We start from the raw sequence: 9425 nt of genomic DNA on the forward strand, positions 1-9425 counted from the left end.
TTTTGTTAATTTGTGTTAAATAAATTGTGTTTAAATAAATTGTGACTTTCTATCCACACGGAACCGAGGAAAAACGTAACAATTGGTGTCAAGTGTGGCGTGTGTGATGAGACTAAAAAAATAAAAAAGACTTACAATGGCTCCGAAAAAATTGTTGAAAGACTTGAAAGTGTCCGAACTGAAATGTATACTGGAAGAGAGAGAGTGCGAGACAGATGGAAAGAAAAGCATTTTGCAAGCTAGACTGAGAGACGTTTTGGTGGAGGAAGGTGAGGATCCTGACACATTTTACTTTAAGTTGGAAGGTGACCTTGACTCGTCTTACAAAAATTAGAAAACAGTTTGAATGATAAAATTACAGGAAATTCTCAAAAATTAGAAGACAATTTGAATAGTAAAATAATTGACTTGGAAGTTAATTTAGAAGATAAAATCAGTGATAAAATCACAGAAAATTCCCAAAAATTAGAAGATAACATTATAGAAAATTCTAAAGATATACAGGCCAGCTTTAATAATAAAATAATAATTTTGGAAGAAAGTTTTAACAATAAAATAACAGAGATTAAGGAAGATGTAAATAGAAAAATCGAAATTTTGCGAGAAGAAATAGCAAAGGCAAATTCACCAAAATGTCAAGAATCATCGGAGGACCCGACACTCGTCGAAAATAAGTATATCTCAAACTCAGTTATTAAGCCTCCACAGTTTGACGGAAAAACCGCTGGGCCAATTATTTTTGCCAGTTTGAGGCCGCTACGAGAGCGAACGGATGGACAATCGCTGAAAAAGCTACCGCTTTGACTGTCGAGGAGATGCGACTGACATCCTGCAGACACTGTCACCATCGGAACAGGGAGATTATCAGCAATTGGTACGACATTTAGAAATGAGGTACGGCCAAGCTCATTTGGAATATGTCTACCATTCCCAGCTCAAAAATCGCATTCAGAAGTCAAATGAGTCTCTGCAGGAGTTTGAAGCCGACGTAGCCCGCCTTGTTCGCCTTGCGTATCCTGCTACGCCCGAGAATGTTATGGAGCGGTGGCAGTACAGGCATTCTCCGACGGCTTACGCGACAACGAGACAAGACAAGCACTTCTCCTAGCCCACCCAACGCACTTGGTGGATGCTTTAGCACGTGCCCTAGAATTCGAGGGCGCGAAATAAAGTTCTCGGTCTTTAGGAAGAGTACGGGCCATCGACGAATGTTCCGACGAATCCGTGGAAGGGATTGTTCGGAAAGTAATGGACCAGTACATGGGCAAGAAGGAACCGATTCGTTGCTGGAATTGCGGACAGGTAGGCCACGTGCGAAGTCGTTGTAAGGAGAAGAACGAAGAACCGGCTTCGTCCAGGTCGGAAAACTACTAAGGGTCGAAATAAAGGGGCACACGTCGACCCTGTACCCAACATGCCCCAACGAAAACTGCTCAAGTCGCCTCGCTACAACACAAATTCAACAGCATTTTTGTGGGTGGTTTCGTTGATGGAGAGTTCCGGACCATGCTGTTGGATACGGGTGCGACCAAAACGATCATCAGGCCGGATATCCTTAAAACATCAAAAAGGATTAAAACAACACAATGGCGACTACGTACAGCTACAGGAAGCTCCGCTCTCATCCATGGAGAGGTAGATCTTAATTTTGTTATCGGAAGCACCTGTTTTAATCATCGAGTGTTAGTAGCAGATATCGAAGATGAACTTATTCTCGGAATGGACATCATGACCACTAGAGGTTTTGAGCTAAATCTCAAACAAGGAATTTTGAAAATAAATGAAGAAGAAGTGGTTCTACATCGAAAATGTGAGGAGACGCTTCGCGTGGTGGTAGCAGAAGATGTTTCGATCCCTGAACGCTGTGAGATATTTTTGGATGGTTGCCTGGAAGGTAAATGAATAATGGGAGTATTATTCTGTTGGAGCCAAGGAACCATGACAGCGAAATAGGACGAGGGGTCGCTGTTGGAAAAGCCCTGCTACGAGCGAAGAAGACTGTACCGGTGAGAGTAATGAACACCAATTATTATTCTGTATCCTTGAAGAAGGGAACCCTGTTAGGGTACTGTTGTTCGATCTCCTCAGTCATTCGAAGCGTGGAAGCCTCCAAAGTTTCGACTTCGAAAATACCGGACAAAATGGTGAAGGAGTTAGTAAACGTTAAGGGATAATCTCCCGAAAATAGTAGAATATTGAGAAACCTAATAATCAAGTATCAGCATGTGCTTGATAAAGGAGAAGCAGGACAGAGAGGTCGTACCAATTTAGTACAACATAAAATTGACACCGGAGAGGCACGACCAATCAAACAAAATCCGAGAAGCCTTCCGCTCGCCAAACGAGAAGAAGCTGACAAAATTCTTCGAGAAATGAAAGAAGAAGGTGTCATCGAACCATCTAACAGCCCGTGGACATCGCCGGTAGTACTAGTAAAGAAGAAAGACGGTACCATCAGGTTCTGTGGTGATTATCGGCAGCTCAATAATGTTACCAAGAAGGATAGTTATCCCCTGCCGAGGATAGACGATACTCTAGACACGTTGGCGGGGTCGACAATATTCTCTACCTTGGATCTGAAGAGTGGATATTGGCAAGTCGACATGGCGCCTAAAGACAGGGAGAAGACAGCGTTCTCGGTAGGCTCCCGACTGTGGCAATTTACCGTCATGCCTTCTGGATTGTGCAACGCGCCAGCTACCTTTGAAAGACTAATGGAGTCTCTGTTAAAGGGACTATCCTGGACTACCTGTTTAGTGTATCTGGATGACATCATAGTGGTTGGGAAATCCTTTGACGATCATCTGAAGAATTTGGAAGAAGTTTTCAAGCGACTAGCGAGCTCTGGTTTGAAACTTAGCTAAAACTTAGGTAGATCCACAGAAGACCAAGACAGTGGAAGAGTGGCCGATACCTAAAGATAAACATGAACTACGAAGCTTTTTGGGACTATGCACATACTATCGCTATGTACAGGGTTTCGCCACCATCGCAAAACCATTGACCAGACTTACCGAACGCGAGAGGCGTTTCTCTTGGGACTCAGATTCTGACGAGGCATTCCGAAGATTGAAGAAAGCCCTGACTAGTGCGCCTATACTTAGCTATCCTCTTGGCAACGGAAACTTTATATTAGATACCGACGCTAGCATTGTTGGACTAGGCGCTGTTCTGTCTCAAATCCAGGATGGTCAAGAAAAAGTAATTGGTTATTTTAGTAGGACCTTGTCAAAACCGGAAAGGAACTACTGTTTAACCAGACGAGAATTACTAGCAGTAGTTAAAGCAGTGGAACACTTCTACAAGTATCTCTATGGAAGAAAGTTCTTGTTAAGAACAGACCATGCTGCTTTGAAATGGCTGTTACAGTTTAAGAATCCTGAAGGGCAGGTTGCTAGATGGATCGAACGATTACAAGAATTTGACTTCGACACAGAACATCGAGCTGGGGCAATCCATCGAAATGCTGACGCACTTTCCAGAAGACCTTGCGCTGTGGACTGTAAGGAAAACCGAGGGTAGTCCATTTCAACCGTTTGAGCCCCTACCAAGGCGAAATAGAAGATAGTGCTGGGGCCGTGAGAACCTGCAGCTTTGATCCCCCTGATTCGGAGATGTCCTTTGACGATTTCATGGCCCGATACAACAGCAGTGAGAAGGCTCGCTATGGTGTAACCAAAGAAGAACAACGAGACCTCTTTTCCGTGCCTCCCGATTATTCGCTCGCTCACTGTGTGGCCCGAGATTTGCGGATGTCCAGAGGAATCGCTGCGACGATCAATGAGAAGTTTGGGCTTGTCGGAGAACTACGCCGACAGAATCCAGAGGTTGGAAGCGTCTTGAGGCTAACCGACAATGCACATGGTCAAGCAAGACACATCTTCTACCTGGTCACCAAGGAATCGGGAACTCGGGGACCGAGTAAGCCGACTTATCTCAATCTATGGAAGACCCTGACTGAACTGAGAGAAGCCCTGCTAAACAACAACATTGCACGATTAGCCATTCCGAAGCTAGCGTGTGGACTCGATGGTTTGAGTTGGCGTACAATCCGGAACATGATTGAAGTCTTGTTTAGATTTACGGGAATCGAGATCCTCGTTTGCTGCTACAACCCAAAGCTGAGATCAGGAGAGAAAACTGTAGACTGCTATTTTTACCAGACTTCTCAATGTACCAGGGGCCAGCTTTGCAAATACCTTCATTCACCATGCACATCTCGGGACGAGCATGTACCTAAGAAGGGGGCAGTGTTGCGGACCCGTGTGGACTCGACCTAACCTAACTATATGTCCCGCCCTCAGATCACCTTAACATCGCATTAAAGAATAGACACCGTAATGATTCATTCGGACGTTCCAGAAAAATCGAGTTCCACTCGATTGGAGTAGTACATACGAGAACATTCGAAAGCTTCTCTATGCACCTAATGATTTATGGACTATTCGAGAAGCTTTTTAGCTGTGGGTATAAAAGCCGGCGGCTGGGTCCTAAAGAGACAGACATAAATAGACGAGTACAGTTGACGCGCTAAAATTCAAAATAAATTCTTTGTAGTTAAATAGTTATAAATCGTTTGCAAATAGTTCTTTAAGTCTTTTATCGTTATTGTTTTTGTAAATTAGTGTTAAATAAATTGTGTTTAAATAAATTGTGACTTTCTATCCACACGGAACCGAGGAAAAACGTAACAGTATTTTAGACCAAACTTCAATTATCTCCTGGTGAAAGATTGAATGACAATTTGCGATAAAGTGACACCTTAAAGCACATTTTAACATGTCAAAATGTGACTTTTTTGTGAGGTTTAATTTTATCTGTCTAGTTAGACCTAAAAGATTTGAGGAGATAAAAAAAGTAAAGATTTCAGTTAACGTCTCCTTTTTGCTGCTAAGGACTAATCTGGACGGGGCCTACTTTGTTTACGCGGAATCCGAACCGCGGTCCTCGGCCATATCATGGTCAGGGGCCTACCGACTTAGGAAGTGTCTAAATTAACTCTTACTCACGAGATATCCGATCTCATCCAGCCTCGAACCGGCGTGAATGAGCAGTGTGTATCAATAGAATTTATACTTTTCCCTTGGACAACAGCACGATACAGTTTCGAACCGGTCACCCGAATTAGCATAAACAAAATACAAACATCGTTAACTTTTTTTTTAAATTGGCGCGTGTAAAACTTTCATTTTAATTTTCTCACCCCATAGTTTGAGTTCGATAACTATTTACTTAACCACATTACTTAAATATGATTATTAAGTTCAACTAATTCATATTATTAAAACATCTAAAATACAAATATGTATTTTTAAAATTAATTGTAAGTTCATCTCATCTCTCTTAAAAATTGCTACTTCTCAAAATTTCCCATTAAAAAATAGACCATACCTAGACCATATAAAATTAAATAATTGAAAGATCGGACTACGGAAAACCACACAAATTTTCGGAAAATTTTTGACCACCTGCACATGCACACAATCGTCAATAAATAAAATTAAAAAATAACTACTATTTTAGTATTTTAACTATTTTAATAAACGCAAAAATAGCACAGTATTTATACGGCGAAGTTATAAAAATTTGGAAGAACTAATAATGCACTGACGCATACAAAAATCAAACGAATACTAAATTTCATTTATCAAAAGCATTCGATAGTCGTGGCTCAACGATAACCATTTAGTCGCACGGCGAGGTTGTCACATATGCTTTAGTATACAAATGAATGAATGATTTTATTCGAATAAAACCATTCGATAGTTGAAATCATTCATTTATTAACCATTCGATAGTCTAATTCATTCGATAGTTCCCATCGCTAATTTGGATCGCCAACCTTCGGCAGGAGAGGACGTGATAAGAAGTTAGACCCGTTGGTCCAGACTTTAGCTCGGATGATTTTTCTGATGATTTTTTTATGTTTATTTTGCTAGTATCAAAGGCACGTAATTGTTCTTGGCCCAGTGTATTTTTTCCAGTTAAATAAATAGTGTTATTATTATAATTTTAGTACATATGTACGACTTTTTCTTATCTTTATCAGTAATAAGCAACATAAAGGATGTTCCAATGTTGATTGCAATGCCTACGCCATGAATTCTCCTGTTTGTTGCGGGGTGACCTTTCCAAAAGAAGGTGTAATGCTCCTCAGTGAGACTACCCTCATCCGCGAAATGAGTTTCGCTAAGGACGGCAACATCTTCTAACATTTTAATAGATGAATAGATATTAAGTAGGTTTAATATGTGTTATATCTTTTACAATTATTAGTTTTCAATTTATTAAAAGTACTTAAACATTACAGCAAGTGTAACTTTTTATTTGATGGATAGATATAGGGTATATTTGTTATAGGAATATTTTATATAGCTTTATAGAAAAAGCTTTTAAAACTTTTACAGATATTTTTCGATTTATTATAAGTTTTAAACAAGTTGATTTTTTTATTTAAATAAAAAAATCCGTTGATTTAAATATTTGCACCCTGCATGTATCTAAACCTGAAGTTTTTTCTGAAACTTTTTCTAATTTTATGCATAGCATTTAATTGATTTTTATGCGTATTTTATTATCTCTTAATATCTTGTTATTTTCATCAATATATTTAGAAAAAAAAATGTTCTTTATCACGAATCACGATCTTTATCACGAATCATATTTAGTCGGTGGAGTTCCTGTGAGACCAGTGCTGTTCTCTCTGGTCGATTTGAATTTATCTTGTCCAGTAGAGTGCGGACGTTCTACGCCGCAAACGTAAAACATTGATGTTTTTTGTTTCTCCGATGATACGCTCGAGTAGGCACCCCCTCCCGGAGATCCGATTGAGGGGGTATTTTACCTCCGGATGATGATTTTGTCCCACTCGAATATTCCATCATTGATGTGTGTTAGCTGAGTGAAAAGGTTTAACTGTAACGGTTACGCTGCCGCACAGTTTTGGCTGCAACTGTAGCACGGGATGACTATGGCACAGTGAGGACCGCGACGATAGTTCCCTTGTGCTACGTTCTCGGCCGGCTAGGAGTAGTTTACTACTCCTCTCCCCAGAAAGTTGGTAGGTCTGAGGGTTGTGTAAGGTCATACCGCCTATACTCGGACGTCAGAGCCTCGTTTGTGTAAACAGGGTGCACCGCGTGAAGGTGAGGTTGACTTTTGGGTAAGCTAGGCTATATGTATCGCTTCACTACCCCTTGCACCCCAGCTACACGCACCTTAAGCTACACGCACACTGGAGCGATCACGGTCAGGGCAGCGATAACATGAGCGATCATTCTAGCACACACCAACGCGTTCACGTTCACCGCCGCCGCCGCGCCGTACCTATATGTAGTGCGCCATCCTGTAGGTATACATAGGTACAAATTCTTAAATATTTACCTACAATATTTAAACTTAAACAATAAAAATCCATGTATGTACTATCCAACCCAATTGCAACTCCAATTTTGTTTCATACTTTTTATTTTTAATTCTATTATTTTTGTAACTTGGATCGAATAAATCATATAGAATTTTGTGTATTTTTACAGCCTTAATTAGCTGCTCTGTTAACTCTATTTCTAAATTGCAACAAGAAAAAACACCCAAAATAACGGAAAATTCCTATCAGTTGGGCCGCGATCACGCGATCAAACTCGACAAGTTGAATCTGATCGCCACCGCAGAAAAGAACGCCGCGCCGCCAGGCCGCTTCGTCTCCAAAACTCGATCGCGCTAGTGTGAAACGGCTCATTTCTTCAGCAACTTTTGGCCGCGGCCGCGTGGATATCGTGATCGCACCAGTGTGCGTACAGCTTTATAGAAGTGTTAAAGCAAAAAAAAAACAAGAACTACTTCACTTGGGGGTTCGAATATACATTACGGAAAAACCCATGATAAGTTTTACAAAACAGTTTCTTTAAGTTTTACAAAACACAGAGCATTTCAGACTAATATTTTTCCAGTAGCTGTTTGTATTGGTTGTGGATTTGGAGTAAATATTTTGCCATTTGCGCTCTACAAACAAGAGTTCATTACAGAGCATTAATCGTCACGCTGCCCTCTGTATAGTACTGGGATCTGGAATTACGCGCACAGGAGTTTGCCTTTACGCGACCGGGAAACGATGTCGCTGGAGAATATTATGTCCACCGACTACGTCAACGAATGGACGACATCCATCAGCTAGTCCGCCTAAATATTCAAAGTGCTAGTGACCGAATGAAGGAGCATTACGACATTCAAGCTGAGCATGGAGAATACCAACTAGGGAATTTGATGTGGCTATACAACCCGCAGAGACGTCGTCGGTTATTTCCGAAGCTACAATCCTTGTGGGAAGAACCATACGAAGCCATGGATAGGATTAATGACGTCGTATACCGTATTAGAAAATTGCCAAAAGAAAACTGAGGACAGTTCATTTCAATCGTTTGAGCCCCTACCAAAGCGAAATTGAAGATCGGGCTGGGACCGTGAGAACATGCAGCTTTGATACCTCTGATTCGGAGATGTCCTTTGACGACTTCATGGCCCAATACAACTCTCTACTAGCTCGCTATGGTGTGACCAAAGAAGAACGAGACCTCTTTTACCTGATTATTTTATTTTGCTTCCTATTATTCGTTTACTGTGTGGCCCGAGATTTTCGAATGTCCAGAGGAATAGCTGCGATGTTCAATGAAAAGTTTGGGCGTGTCGGAGAACTACGCCGACAGAATCCAGAGGTTGGAAGATAACCGACAATGCGCATGGTCAGGCAAGACACATCTTCTACCTGGAAACCAAGGAATGGTCACCGAGTAAGCCGACTTATCTCAATCTCTGGAAGACCCTGATTGAACTGAGAGCAGCCCTGCTAAACAACATTACACGGTTAGCCACTCCGAAGCTGGCGTGAGGACTCGATGGTTTGAGTTGGCGTACAATCCGGAACGTGATTGAAGTCCTGTTTAGGCCGTCTTTACAAATACCTTCATTCACCGTGTACATCTAGGGACGATCATGTATCTAAGGAGGGGGCAGTGTGGCGAAATCAGCCCCGCTCTAATATGCCCTGCCCCCATATGACCTTCCGGAACGACAGGCAATACGCGACGACGAAACGATATAAAAGACAAGAATCACCAAAACATGCCGGCCTCTCTGGACTCACTTACTGTATATAAACCGGCGCCGCCGCCGGTGCGCAAGAGAGAGAAACAATCAGAGTCGGTAGTCGTAAAATAATTTCAAATTAATTGCTTTTAGATAAATAGTTGTAAATAGTTCTTTAAGTGTTTTATCGTTAATTGTTTTGTTACCTTGGGGCGCTATTCTGTACAATCGTCGGTATCGGTAAGTTACCGACAGCTATCGGTACGTACGGCCAATGAGCGTCGTGTTAATTGTTGTCATAGTCATCGGTATCTCTACCGTGGGGTTAATAAAGGCATGATAGA

Source organism: Sitophilus oryzae, unplaced genomic scaffold (assembly GCF_002938485.1).
Source record: "Sitophilus oryzae breed Bouriz unplaced genomic scaffold, Soryzae_2.0 scaffold_813_pilon_pilon, whole genome shotgun sequence".
NCBI lineage: Eukaryota > Metazoa > Arthropoda > Insecta > Coleoptera > Curculionidae > Sitophilus > Sitophilus oryzae.